Source organism: Rhinatrema bivittatum, chromosome 9 (assembly GCF_901001135.1).
Source record: "Rhinatrema bivittatum chromosome 9, aRhiBiv1.1, whole genome shotgun sequence".
NCBI lineage: Eukaryota > Metazoa > Chordata > Amphibia > Gymnophiona > Rhinatrematidae > Rhinatrema > Rhinatrema bivittatum.
The window spans coordinates 36,438,308-36,453,400 of NC_042623.1; the positions used below are offsets into that span (position 1 = coordinate 36,438,308).

At 46.4% G+C, this 15,093-nt stretch overlaps 1 protein-coding gene across 4 annotated transcripts in view; it reads left to right on the top strand.

Annotated features, from left to right (window-relative positions):
- The window catches only part of SHANK3 (SH3 and multiple ankyrin repeat domains 3), a 1,690,229-nt gene that overhangs the window by 1,138,264 nt on the left and 536,872 nt on the right, over positions 1 to 15,093 (top strand). The window lies entirely within an intron of this gene.

Consider the following 15,093-nt stretch of genomic DNA (forward strand, 5'->3'; position numbering starts at 1 on the left):
CTCTCTCGTGCACATGCTGTCTCACTCTCACACACACAGGCTCTCTCACTCCTACATGCTCTCTTGCTCAAGCACAGGCTCTCACTGGCACATGCTGTCCCTCTGCACGGGTTGCCGAAGGATGGGCTCTTCAGAGGCCCTGATCTTCCCTGGCCGTGACATGGGATCTGCAGCGGCCCTGCTATCGGGTTTCCTCCTCTTCTCGGGCTGCTGCGACGTGGGATCCGCAGCAGCCCTGCTATCGGGTTTCCTCCTCTTCTCGGGCCGTCTCGACGTGGGATCCGCAACGGCCCATTAATGCTGCTCTTCTTCTGTACGCAGCAGATGCACCTCCTCCTTCCTGCCCACGCGGCTCCGGCAACGTTTTTCTTCCAGGGCTGCACAGGCAGGAAGGAGGAGGAGTGAACGTGACCCTTTTCTTCGGGCCGTGGTGATGTAAGCTCCACCACTGCCCGCCGATCTTCCTGCTATAGTTCCCTGCTTCCGCCGGCCCTGTGGACCGGGCGACACACCTCCACACTACAGGCGACACACTAATGTGTCCCGACACACACTTTGGAAAGCTCTGTTCTAGATAATCGACTAAACCTAAAGAAAATGGTCAACACCACATCTAAAGACTGCTTTTTTAGACTCCAGGTTCTAAAACGACTCAAACCACTACTATTTTTCCAAGACTTCAGGACAGTCCTCCAAGCGCTGCTATTTGCCAAGATAGACTACTGCAGTGCCCTTCTCCTTGGCCTCCCCAAATCTACCACCAAACCACTGCAGATGATACAAAATGCCGCAGCAAGATTACTGACCAACACTAGCCGTGGCGATCACATTTCCCCCATCCTCAGAAATCTACATTGGTTACCAGTGTATTTTAGAATCCTTTACAAATCAATCACCCTAATACACAAATCCATCCATCATCAACTCCATCTCGACCTTGAAATCCCCTTTAAACTACACTCCTCCAACAGACCAATTAGAGATATCCACAAAGGTACTCTGAATTTCCCCCCAACCAAAGCCACATGCCTTTCCTCGACCAAAGACCGAGCTTTTTCAATAGCAGGTCCATCTATCTGGAATAACATCCCTTCAAGCCTCAGATTAGAACCCTGCCTCATTACTTTCAGGAAAAAACTCAAGACGTGGCTCTTTCACCAAGCCTTCTCTGATCCTCCAGACAATCACTAGTCGTCATTATTCACACATGGACGAATGGTCTTCTATCCTTTCGAACGATGGACTCAGGCACTCCCAGGTTAAAGCACCTTAAGCTTTAACCCATATTCTTTTTGAATTATGCTACAATTACTTACCTTTACCTTTCTTCCAGCTATTTAATCTTCCAAGTTTTTTACTCCTTGTTAAATGTAACTTTGCCTTATTCTCCTCTATTGGTATTTACTTTACTTATTGCTCTTGTTATTCCCTTGTTCTATGTAAACCGATCCGATATGGTTATTACTATGAAGGTCGGTATAAAAAAGTGTTAAATAAATAAATAAAAATAAATAAATAGACAAATTTCATTGACCATTTGTATTTGAGATTTTCTCCTATATTCATGATATATTACATGTTGGAAGAATAGGCAATTTTTTCTAAAGATTTTTTTGGCTTCTTTTGATGTTAACTCGCTCTATACCAGTATACCTCAAGAGGGAATGATACAAATTATTAGTGACATTAACAATCTTGCCCCCATTCTTACAGATTTTATTCTTTAACTTGCACAAATAGCCCTGAAATAATTTTTTTAAATCTTTGATGGGTCTATATATCACAAATTTACAGCCCAGCTACGGCGGCCAGTATGACTCCCTTATTGGCTTATGTTTATATGAATTCCTTTGAACAGAATTGGATAAAATAATCATTGTTTTTTGAATGCATTAAGATATGGAAAAGGTTCATAGATTACATCTTTTTTAATGTGGCACAGATCCCTTGAAATGTTGATGAGCTTTCATCATTAGCTTAATTCTTTTGATGATTATCTGCATCTCACTATGAGGTTGATGTAATAAGCTGCAGTAGCCCTGCTGTGAGTTTTTGCACGTGTATTATGCGCGTTTTCCCATACTTATCTTATGCGTGTATGTAATAACACGGTGCAGAAAAAATGAGCGCACAAACCTGCTCAAAAAGCCGCAGCTACTTTAGCGTGAGTCCATACTAATGCCATGGAATGGAGGCAGTTATCTAATAATGGGCAATCCGCTTTAGTGCGGATTTTTAAGCAGGTTTTTTAGTGCTTTGGTCAGTGCAGGAGTTAAGTGTAAGCACCTATCTGGAGGTTGAAAAATTAAGCGGCAGACGCCAGAAGAAAGGTAGGAGAGGGAACAGGCTGCAGCCCACCCCTATAAAGTGTTGTACAGCTACCATCTCTCTCTGCAAACTCCCTGGATAGTTGCAGTCTCTCTATATTCATATTTATTTATATACCATCATTCTGAATGTACAATCATGGTGGTTTATAATAACAACAATGATAAAACCATGATATCAACCATGTTCAAAGAATAATATAAAGTCATAATCACAAATAAAATACATAAAAAAACATGTTATTTATTTATTTATTTAGGGTTTTTTTATACCGACTTTCTCGATACACAAATCAAATCAAGACGGTTTCCAAAGAACAAAACTGTCGCCATAAGGCGTTATATTAAACAATAGATATAGTATTGAACAGGTCTTTACATTAAACAATCCACATGTTACGCTTGGGCTCCGGTCAGGAGTCGTGAACACCACCCAGCAGGGTGGCTCCAGGTGGAGAGAGACAGGAAGCTAGAAACAGTGTCAGGTACCAGGCTGGGTCAGGGCAGGCAGCAAGTATCAGAGTCTGGGTTCAGGCTGGGTCAGGGCAGGCGGCAAGTGGCAGTGTCTAAGTACAGGCTGGGTCAGGGCAGGCGGCAAGTGGCAGTGTCTAAGTACAGGCTGGGTCAGGGCACAGTAAGCAGGGCAAGGCAGGTCAGAAGGCCCGTAGGCCACACACACACACACGGAAGGCCCGTAGGCCACACACCAAAAGCGGGGCAAGGCAGGTCAGAAGGCCCGTAGGCCACACACACACAGAAGGCCCGTAGGCCACACACCATAGACGGGGCAAGGCAGGTCAGAAGGCCCGTAGGCCACACACACACAGAAGGCCCGTAGGCCACACACCATAAGCGGAGCAAGGCAGGTCAGAAGGCCGTAGGCCACACACACCCAGGAGGCCCGTAGGCCAGGTATGGAAATCAAGGAAGAAGGCCCAAAGGCCGCGCAAGGCAAGGCAAGGAAAGGCCCGAAGGCCGCGCAAGGCAAGGCAAGGCAAGGAAAGGCCCGAAGGCCGCGCAAGGCAAGGCAAGGATAGGCCCGAAGGCCGCGCAAGGCAAGGCAAGGCAAGGATAGGCCCGAAGGCCGCGCAAGGCAAGGCAAGGCAAGGATAGGCCCGAAGGCCGCGCAAGGCAAGGCAAGGCAAGGATAGGCCCGAAGGCCACACAAGGCAGGCTAGAGCAGGGAGCCCAGGAGAGCTCGATGCCGAAGCACCGAGGCAACTGTCAGGCAGGGTTATAAGGGCACACCCAGAGCATAGAGTGGACATAGGAGATGGACTGGGCCTGTCAGGAAAGCCAGCACTAGAGGGACCCCTGGTGGTGAGGCGGTAGCACAGCAGCCACAGCCGTAACAGTACCCCCCCCTCAAGGCCTCCCCCTCCTCCTGGATCCCATCTGTGCAGGAGGTAATCAAGAATAACGGGAGACCACTCCGGGGGTGATGCGGCAGGTTCAACTCCTTCCCGAGGCAATAAGGCAGTCCATAACCCCACCTGGGGTGATAAGGCAGACACAACCCCAACCTGGGGCAGAAAAATAGTCCATAACCCCTCCTGGGACAAGGCGGCAGGGTTAGACCCCTCCTGGGGTAGCAGAGGCGGTGCAGATTTCCATAACCCCTCCTGGGGTGACAAGGGGAACACAAACCCCACCTGGGGCAGAGAAATAGTCCGTAACCCTTCTTGAGGCGATAGTAGGACCGGTCCGGACCCTTCCAAGGTCGGCATCAAGACCGGTACAGACCCCTCCAGGGGCGGCAGCTGGGCCGGTACAGCAGGCTCAGATAGTTGAGTAACAAAGTCAGTTGGCAGGACCGGTTCGGACCCCTCCGGGGGCGTCAGCAGGACCGGTATGGACCCCTCCAGGGGTGGCAGCAGGGCCGGTTCAGACCCCTCCAAGGGCGGCAGCAGGACCGGTATGGACCCCTCCAAGGGCGGCAGCAGGACCAGTTCAGCAGACTCCGATGGCTGACTCAGGAAGTCTGTCAGTAGGACCGGTTCGGACCCCTCCGAGGACGGCAGCAGGGCCGGTTCGGACCCCTCCGAGGACGGCAGCAGGGCTGGTGCGGACCCCTCCGAGGACGGCAGCAGGGCCGGTTCAGCAGGCTCAGTTAGAAAGTCTGTTAGTAGGACCGGTTCGGACCCCTCCAGGGGCGGCAGCTGGGCCGGTACAGCAGGCTCAGATAGTTGAGTAACAAAGTCAGTTGGCAGGACCGGTTTGGACCCCTCCGGGGGCGTCAGCAGGACCGGTTCGGACCCCTCCAGGGGCGGCAGCAGGGCCGGTTCGGACCCCTCCAGGGATGACAGCAGGGCCGGTTCAGCAGGCTCAGATGGCCGAGTTAGAAAGTCTGTCAGCAGGGCTGGTGCGGACCCCTCCAAGGACGGCAGCAGGGCCAGTTCAGCAGGCTCAGTTAGAAAGTCTGTCAGTAGGACCGGTTCGGACCCCTCCAGGGGCGGCAGCAGGGCCGGTTCGGACCCCTCCGGGGATGACAGCAGGGCCGGTTCGGACCCCTCCAGGGATGACAGCAGGGCCGGTTCAGCAGGTTCAGATGGCTGAGTTAGAAAGTCTGTCAGCAGGACCGGTGCGGACCCCTCCGAAGACGGCAGCAGGGCCGGTTCGGCAGGCTCAGATGGCAGCAGCAGGGCCGGTTCAGCAGGCTCAGATGGCTGAGTTAGAAAGTCTGTCAGCAGGACCGGTGCAGACCCCTCCGAAGACGGCAGCAGGGCCGGTTCGGCAGGCTCAGATGGCAGCAGCAGGGCCGGTTCAGCAGACTCAGGCTCTTCTCGGGGTAGTGCAGCAGGTTCAGATGGCAGAGTAGCATGGTTAGAGGTAGTGTGCATGGAAGACACAGATTGTACTGCCGTGGGCTTGATACCTCGAGCCAAAGTCTGATGCTCCTGATTTTGTTTCTGGAGGAGCAGTTTAGAGAAGGCACAGGCAGTTCTAGGACGTCTAGGGAAGGTGCTCGTTAGTGTCCACTTGGCAGCTGTGGGAAGCTGAGCCCTGCTAGAGTTAATCAGCTCTCTCCGTTGTAGAGAAACCTGTTCCCGAGGCTCTAGCACTGGTCTCACAGAAGCCTTCTTGGCCAGGTAAGTCCTGGGTTTTTCTACCCACAAACTGCCAGCAAAAATGTCTGTTTTAGTTGAGCCAGAAACAGAATACTGGTTAGGAGAGCTGATAGCTTTTTCTAATGGCACAGCTGGTCCTAGAGCAGAACAACGGGGGCAGGGTTTGCCTGGTGGTAACAAACACGGAAGACAGGAGCATTTCCACCACCCTGGTTTAGGAGCCAGACAGTTCAAACATTCCTGATAGACAGAGACATTTTTCTTGTTGCAATTATTGCATGACCAGTGTTCCTGACCAACAAGTTCACAGGCTAGACAGTTCTGATAGCTTGGATAATTCAAAGTTTGACAGGAATTGCAGGTATAAAACTTTAAAGAAGGAGGCATCTTGAATTAGTGAAAAGTTGACTCACCGGCAGGACACAGACCTATCTCTTCCCCTGGAAAATGTGATGGCTTCGGCATACTGTTACGCTTGGGCTCCGGTCAGGAGTCGTGAACACCACCCAGCAGGGTGGCTCCAGGTGGAGAGAGACAGGAAGCTAGAAACAGTGTCAGGTACCAGGCTGGGTCAGGGCAGGCAGCAAGTATCAGAGTCTGGGTTCAGGCTGGGTCAGGGCAGGCGGCAAGTGGCAGTGTCTAAGTACAGGCTGGGTCAGGGCAGGCGGCAAGTGGCAGTGTCTAAGTACAGGCTGGGTCAGGGCAGGCGGCAAGTAGCAGTGTCTAAGTACAGGCTGGGTCAGGGCACAGTAAGCAGGGCAAGGCAGGTCAGAAGGCCCGTAGGCCACACACACACACACACGGAAGGCCCGTAGGCCACACACCAATAGCGGGGCAAGGCAGGTCAGAAGGCCCGTAGGCCACACACACACAGAAGGCCCGTAGGCCACACACCATAGACGGGGCAAGGCAGGTCAGAAGGCCCGTAGGCCACACACACACACACGGAAGGCCCGTAGGCCACACACCAAAAGCGGGGCAAGGCAGGTCAGAAGGCCCGTAGGCCACACACACACACAGAAGGCCCGTAGGCCACACACCATAAGCGGAGCAAGGCAGGTCAGAAGGCCCGTAGGCCACACACACACAGAAGGCCCGTAGGCCACACACCATAAGTGGAGCAAGGTAGGTCAGAAGGCCGTAGGCCACACACACCCAGGAGGCCCGTAGGCCAGGTATGGAAATCAAGGAAGAAGGCCCAAAGGCCGCGCAAGGAAAGGCCCGAAGGCCGCGCAAGGATAGGCCCGAAGGCCGCGCAAGGCAGGCTAGAGCAGGGAGCCCAGGAGAGCTCGATGCCGAAGCACCGAGGCAACTGTCAGGCAGGGTTATAAGGGCACACCCAGAGCATAGAGTGGACATAGGAGATGGACTGGGCCTGTCAGGAAAGCCAGCACTAGAGGGACCCCTGGTGGTGAGGCGGTAGCACAGCAGCCACAGCCGTAACACCACATATTGAACAAAAGAACGAAAATCAATAAATATTAAAAATTAGATGTGATAGATATATACAATATATGACAATAATATTGTCAAATAACATGAATAAATGATAGGTAAAAGGTCGGTATTGGGCTTTGTATTGAGCTATTTTGCTCTTTGATCGGAGTCGAAGTATTCCTGCTATTCCTCAATTATTTATATTATATCTTATATAATTATATATAATATAATATAATATAATAATATAATATAATATATAATATAATATAATATAAAATAATAATATAATATATATATATATATATATATATATATATAATTATATATAATATATATATTATATTATATAAAATGTTATATCCTCAATTATTTTCCATTACTCAGCATTACTTTTTTATCTCAATCAGCATATTCTATACTAAATAGTCATGTGTTTAGATCTTTTCTGAACTGCTTACTGTCTTTGTGGGTGTGCACATTGACTGGCATTTTATTCCTTAACTTTGGGCCAGCAATTGAGATTGCCCTTTCCCTTACTTTTCTGTTTTGCTGCAGTCTCGCTGTAAAGCTCCCTGCATAGCTATAGTTGTTATTTCTCTTTCAACTCTCACTCTGTAAAGCTCCATATAGCTGTGGTGTCTCTTTATAGAAATTTCTGTTATGTCTCTAGTTCTAGGCTTGATAGGTGAATAGTATCTCTTGCATTCTTATCATAACACAATATATTAGGTTGAACGGGGCCCAAATCCATCATATTAAACCTACTTTAACCAACTCTGTCTGGCATCTACTCAGTTGTGACCAAGGAAAAGGCAGAAAGAATCTTTTAATTACAGCAGATTTCATTTTCCAGTACACGAGCTACCTTTTCTGACCTCAAAATAGCATTTCCCTGGCTCAACACCTAAAGTTTAAGCAGATAATCATATCTAACTTCCTCTTAAACATGCCCATAGATATAGACAAAACATCCTTCCTTTGGTAACAAATTCCATCACTTTACCTCTCTCTGTATCATGTTCTCTTCTGTAGTACACTTGATATTATAGTTAAGTGTTTCCAGATTAGGCTTTTGCAATGCAAGATAGTTATAAAATATGATGGCACTGAGGGATGCTATTTTCACCAGTGGCACTTTTGTGGGCTGTAGCCCAGAAGAGTGGAGCAATTAATTAATAGGAAATGCTGTCCTCTGAGTGAGGGCACAAGCCCAAAGAACTCCAAACACCTTAACTGATGTAACCATCATGTCTCGTCTCTCAGTTTCTTAACAACAGATTTTCCTTGTCTGCAGCATTGCTCATCAGCAGATCAATAGATTTTCAAGCAGAGCCAGAGAGTAAATAACATGCAGGGTTACTGGGCTACATTAGCACTGAGTCAGCATACCTGTGAAGGCTGAGACAGCGGCTGAGTAGAGCTACATTCTGTGTGCCAAGCTGTGAGGTATTATCATATCCTATAAGTAGGGTTTCTATTCTTAGGTATTTATAAAATGCAAATTTAGGTGTTTATTTTCCAGTTAATTAGGGGTTCTGTGAGAGCACAAAAAATCAGTGTTTATTAGTGTTTATACAGTGCAGGTATTATTGAAGGGTACCTTTTCTGGTTGAATTAAATACATACATTTGTGAAACTGAGGAGTCATCAATATGGAAAAGGCACAAAACAGAGTGGAGTATCAAGGCAGGCAACAGCAGGGGTGAGAGAGTACTAGGGGATGTAGTGTTTTTCCAATATATATTTTTTTGTATTGGGGGTGTTTGGTGTTTATTGGCTAAAAGTTAAAATCAGAAGCCCTACCTGTAAGGGGCTATCACATCTTCCAGGTACACTGTATCTATGATCTATGGTGGATAAACACATATTGAGAGATATACATATACAGATAAGAGCTCACAAATACACAGAGATACAGAAAAATACAGAGACATGCATGTACCCAGAGGATGACAAATCAACTTCTTTCTAAGATAAATAGCCATGTTTGGACATTCTTTCAGCAAATTGCATATTCCTTCATGTCTCCTTAATTAGCTAAGTGGTACTTCTAGTATTTTTTCTAACATTTCTCTATTCTTTTTGACGATGGGCACAAAAAATGAAGTTCATACTTTAGATGTAACCTGATAATATCCTTACAGACACATGGGCAGAGATTTACATGCATATGCACAGGTACACACATATAAAGACACATGAATATGTACAGTGTGGTGTATATCATACATAGAGATAAATGCCCCATAGAAATACAAACATCTCAAAAGCCCTTTTTCAACCATTCTGATGAATCCCCCAGTCCCATTATAGAGCAGGATATAATTTGGGAGTCATAAAGTGATATCAGACGGTCTGAGATTGAAAGGGTGATGGCGGAGGTAAAGAACTTGATTAGTCCGCTTGAACCTTGCCCTTTCTCAGTGATGCATGTATTAAAAGAGGATTTTGCTGAGATCATTGGGCTGTTAGTAAATTCATCTCTTAAGGAAGGCATTGTTCCTTCTGTATTAAAGCAAGCATCTGTTCGCCCGGTTTATAAGAAAGGAAACTTGGCATTAGACTTCCCCATTTCCTTTCACTCGATATCGAACTTAGAAACATATAGAAACATAGAAATGATGGCACAAGAAGACAAACGGCCCATCCAGTCAAGCTTTCACAGTTATTTTTCTCATATTTATCTGTTACCAATAAGGTCAGTTACCAATAAGGTCAGGGCCCTTATTGGTAACTTTTTGGTTCTAATTTCCTTCCACCCCTGCCATTGATGTAGAGAACAGGGCTGGAGCTGCATAAAAGTGAAGTATCAAGTCTAATTGGTTAGGGGTAGTAACCACCACAATAAGCAAGCTACTCCCACGCTTATTTGTCTACCCACACTTATTTGTCTACCCAGCCTGTGCAATTTAGTCCTTGTTGGTTGTTGTCTTATTATAAATCCTCTTTTCTTCATCCCCCTGCCGTTGAAGCAGCAAGCTGTGCTGTATATGTATTCAAATTGAAGTATCAGGCTTAATTGGTTCGGGGTAGTAACTGCTGCAACAAGCAAGCTACTCCCATGCTTATTTGTTTACCCAGACTATGCAATTCAGTCCTTGTTGGTAGTTGTCTGAATGTAAATCCTCTTATCTTCATTCCCCCCTTCCATTGAAGCAGTGAGCTGCGCTATGTGGACCGGATTTTAAAAGGGTTACGCGCATATGTTATGCGCATAACCCTTAAACCCCCCCCCCCCCTGCGCGTGCCGAGCCTATCTTACATAGGCTTCAGCGCGCAAAGCCCCGGGATGCGCATAAGTCCTGGGGCTTTCCTGGGGGGGCATGTCAGGGGGGCGTGTCGGGATCCGCGCGTCATTGGGGGCGTGTTGGGGGGCATGACGCGGCTGGCGCATCATGTGGTGGCGGGGCCGCGGGCGTGATTTTGGCCCTGGGGCGTTCCGGGGGCATGGCCGCAGCCTCCGGACCAGCCCCCGGACCTGAACATAGCACGAGGCAGCCGGCCCAGCGCGCGCAAAGTTACGCCTGCCTTGAGCAGGTGTAACTTTCGTGACAGAGGTAGGGAGGGGGTTTAGATAGGGCCAGGGGGGTGGGTTAGGTAGGGGAAGGGAGGGGAAGGTGGGGGAAGGCAGAAGGAAAGTTCCCTCCGAGGCCGCTCCGATTTCGGAGCGGCCTCGGAGGGAACGGAGGCAGGCTGTGCGGCTCGGCGCGCGCAGGCTGCTGATCTTGGGCAGCCTTGCGCGCGCTGATCCCAGATTTTAATGGATACGCGCGTATCTATTGAAATCCCGTGTACTCTTGTTTGCGCCTGGTGCGCGAACAAGTACGCGTGTGCGCAGATTTATAAAATCTGCCCCTATATGTATTCAAAGTGAAGTATCAGGCTTAATTGGTTTGGGGTAGTAACCGCCGCAACAACCAAGCTACTCCCACGCTTATTTGTGAATGCTAATCCTTTGTCCTACATTTCGTCTTGCCGTTGAAGCATAGAGCAATGTTGGAGTCGCATTAACTGTGTGTATGTTTATTGAATAAAGGTATTATCTCCAGGTAGTAGCCGTCATTCCTGCAAGCCATCCCCATGCCTCTTCTCTTCATTCACATCCTCAAGACTTTATGGATCCACAATGTTTAACACACGCCCCTTTGAAATCCTTTACTTAAAGACTCTGGGAACATTTCTGGAGAAAATAGTTTACTTACAGTTAACGGGCTTTCTTAAATGATAAGCAGATTTTCATCGATTTCAATGTGGGTTTAGCAAAAGCATAGCACCGAGACTTTACTTTGCTTGGTGCTAGATCTTTTGCTTTTGGAGCTTGATAAGGGTGAATCTGTTATAGTAGTGTTCTTAGATGTATCTTCAGTAGTTTGATATGGTCTCTCATGCTGTATTGCTAGAGGGATTTAAATCAATTGGGATTGGCGGGGTTGTTTTAGCCTGGTTTAGCATTTATTTAGATACAAGAAAACAGCAGACTTGGTTTGACACCCTATGTGGTGTCTCATGAGGTTCTATGCTGGCTGCTGTGTTGTTTAACATACATCTAAGGTTGCTGTGTTCTGTATCGGATTCTCAGGCAATTACATTTAGATTGTATGCTGATGATTTACAACTGTATTTTGTTATAAGGGGTAATCCCATTGTTGCCCTTAGTCACAGTACAGTGAGAGTACAAATGATTAATGATGAGATGAAAAAGACCATTTATTATTGAATGTACAGAAGACTGAAGCAATTTACTTTTCTCGTGATCCAGAATGTTTAGAAAAACACAACATTAATACACTTGTATTACTGGATATTAACATTCAGTTTAAAAGTTTGGTACATAATTTGGGTTTCATATACAGAATATTCTGAAGGCTATTCAGAAGATTATTTTAAATTGATACTGGTGAGACACCTAAAGTATGTACATGAGAAGGATGACTTCTGGACTGTGGTCCAGGTTTTCATGCTGTCTGTAGTAGATTACTTTAATTCCTATTTATAGGACTACCTGCTGCCTCATTAAGAGCAGTTCAGATATAGCAAAACTCTGCAGCTTGCATCATAGTCAGCGGGCAGTGCCGGGAACATATTTCTCATCGGTTGCAGGAACTCCACCTACTGCCAGTAAGTTTTTGGTTGGAGTTCAAAACTTTAGTTATTATATTTAAGGTCCTGTAATTAGATGGACCACAATTGCAAGAGACATGGAGCAAGTCATTCTTGGTGGCTGGGCCAAGAAAGTGGAATGCTCTGCTCAAGATCATATGCACTTGTGGTGATATTAAGCTATTTAGAAAGCACCTTAAAGCTCATTTGTTCAGGCAAGGTTGGGGTCTGGGCAGAGGTGGAATTTACTTTTGGGGTCTGGGCAGAGGTGGAATTTACTTATCAAGTAAAAAGTCATGGGTAGGGTGGCGATGTCCTTTCGTGGATTGCAAACTGGCTAAAAGACAGGAAACAGAGAGTAGGATTAAATGGACAATTTTCTCAGTGGAAGGGAGTGGACAGTGGAGTGCCTCAGGGATCTGTATTGGGACCCTTACTTTTCAATATATTTATAAATGATCTGGAAAGAAATACGACGAGTGAGATAATCAAATTTGTAGATGACACAAAATTGTTCAGAGTAGTTAAATCACAAGCAGATTGTGATAAATTGCAGGATATCCACAATGAATATGCATGAGAGAAAATTTGTGTGTTATGGAGGCAGTGCATGCTAATTTTCTTTCATGCATATTCATTGTGGATATCCTGAAAACCCGACTGGCTGGGGGCCCCCAGGACAGGGTTGGGGACCACTGACATAGATAACAAAAATCAAAGCACAGATGGGGCAAATGATTTGAATTGTAAACATGGAGGCCGATATTCAGTGCTACTTAGCTGGCTAAGTGGCAGTGTTGAATTTCCAGACATAACGGGGACATTCCAGACATAGCAGGATACGTAGACATATACAAACTTATCTGGCTACATTAGCCAGATAAGTTAGACTTGCTCAATAGCAAGTGTAAAGTTAGCCAGATAAGACTTATCCGACTAACTAGCAATTTATTTGAATATACTCAGCAGCATAGCTGTGCAACCGAATATCTTGTGTGAATTAGCCAGATAAGTCTTATGCAGCTAGCTCAATTAGCTGAATTTGTTTGAATACCTACCCCATGATGATCAACAGAATTTTCAAAAAATTTGCATTATACATAAACTTTGATTACTGAACAAATTTCATGTCAATAATGGCACTTTAACTTCTCCCCAGTGAGATCTTGTAAGATATACTTTTAACAGCGGGTAAAAATGAAGGACATAAATACTATTGAATGGAGACTAAGAACTGATCAATGCAAGAAATACCTACAGTACCTGAATGTAAACCGATGTGATATCTCAGATCGAATATCGGTATATAAAAAATAATAAATAAAACAAATAAATTTTGCAATCTTAGCAATTGTATTGGGAAACAATGAATATCTCATTGCACATATTATAATGTCTTCTTCTTCTGGAAAATCCTCTTCTGAAGTACCAATTGTCTGAGTACAAAGCTCGTTTAAATGATCAATATATGTATGATGAAGGATATCTCCAAACTAAAAGCTTCCGGCTGAATGTTCACAATGGCTTTTAAATTCACCAAGTGGACTGTTTAATTCTCAAAAAAATTGAGAATATGGCAGATTGTCTTTCAAAAAGACAGGATGGGAACTTGCATTAGAGGTGTGAATCGTGTGATCGATCGTCTTAACGATCGATTTTGGCTGGGGGGGAGGGAAATCTTATCGTCGTGTTTTTTTTGTTTTTTTTTAATCGTTAAAAATCGTAAATCGGGGGAGGGCAGGAAAACCGGCACACCAAAAAAACCCTAAAACCCACCCCGAACCTTTAAAACAAATCCCCCACCCTCCCGAACCCCCCCAAAATGTTTTAAATTACCTGGGGTCCAGTGGGGGGGGGTCCCGATGCGATCTCCCTCTCTCTCTGGCCACGGCTGCGTTGAGAAATGGCGCCGGTGGCCCTTTGCCCTTATCATGTGACAGGGCAAAGGTAGCGCCGGCGCCATTTTGGTTCCTGGCTCCTGATGTCACGCATGCAGGAGATCGCCCCGGACCCCCAGGGACTTTTGGCCAGCTTGGGGGGGCCTCCTGACCCCCACAGGACTTGCCAAAAGTCCAGCGGGGGTCCGGGAGCGACCTCCTGCACGCGGGCCGTATTGCCAATCTTCAAAATGGCGCCGGCGCTCCCTTTGCCCTCACTATGTCATACGGGCGCCTGTATGACATAGTGAGGGCAAAGGTAGTGGGGGTCCAGCGGGGGTCCGGGGGCAATCTCCTGCACGCGTGACTTCGGGAGCCAGGAACCAAAATGGCACCAGCGCTACCTTTGCCCTGTCACATGATAAGGGCAAAGGGCCACCGGCGCCATTTCTCAACGCAGCCGTGGCCAGAGAGAGAGGGAGATCGCGTCGGGACCCCCCCACTGGACCCCAGGTAATTTTAAACATTTTGGGGGGTTCGGGAGGGTGGGGGATTTGTTTTAAAGGTTCGGGGTGGGTTTTAGGGTTTTTTTGGTGTGCCGGTTTTCTCGCGCCCTATTTAACGATACAAATGCCCCTGACGATAAATCGGGGGCATTTGTATTGTATCGTGCACTCTAACGATTTTGGACGATTTTAAAATTATCTGACGATAATTTTAATCGTTCAAAAACGATTCACAACCCTAACTTGCATAGTATAAAAATGAGTCCAAGAAAACAAAGAGGTAGGCGATCTATGATAGCCATCAGGTAAACACAAGAATAGATGCCTTTATCTTTTCCAATTGTTTATTAAAGTAGAGACGCATATGTAAAAACGCCCGACTCGGGCCGAGTTTCGCAGCTCAACAGCTGCTGCCTCGGGGTCTAAAATCAAATAATATAACAAACAATTAATAAACCAAAATACAATTATAAAATTGTAGTAAAAAATTAATTAAAAAATTAATTTAAAATGTGTGATTTTAAATTATTAAATAGTTTAGGTGACATAAAAAATAATTTACCTTCGACGTGTAGAATCGCCAATAGGGGATATCTCAGGAGGTCAGTATTCAGCCTCCTTGAGCCCTGGCGCGGGACCATCACCCCCCCTCCAACCTTTGCCTTCATTACCAGAAGGGTTTCTTCATTTAGAGACTGCTAGTCAACCTAAGGGAAAGGACTGTGCAGTACCTAGTGATGCAGAAGCTTTACAGAACCCGGAAGGAGAGTCAAGA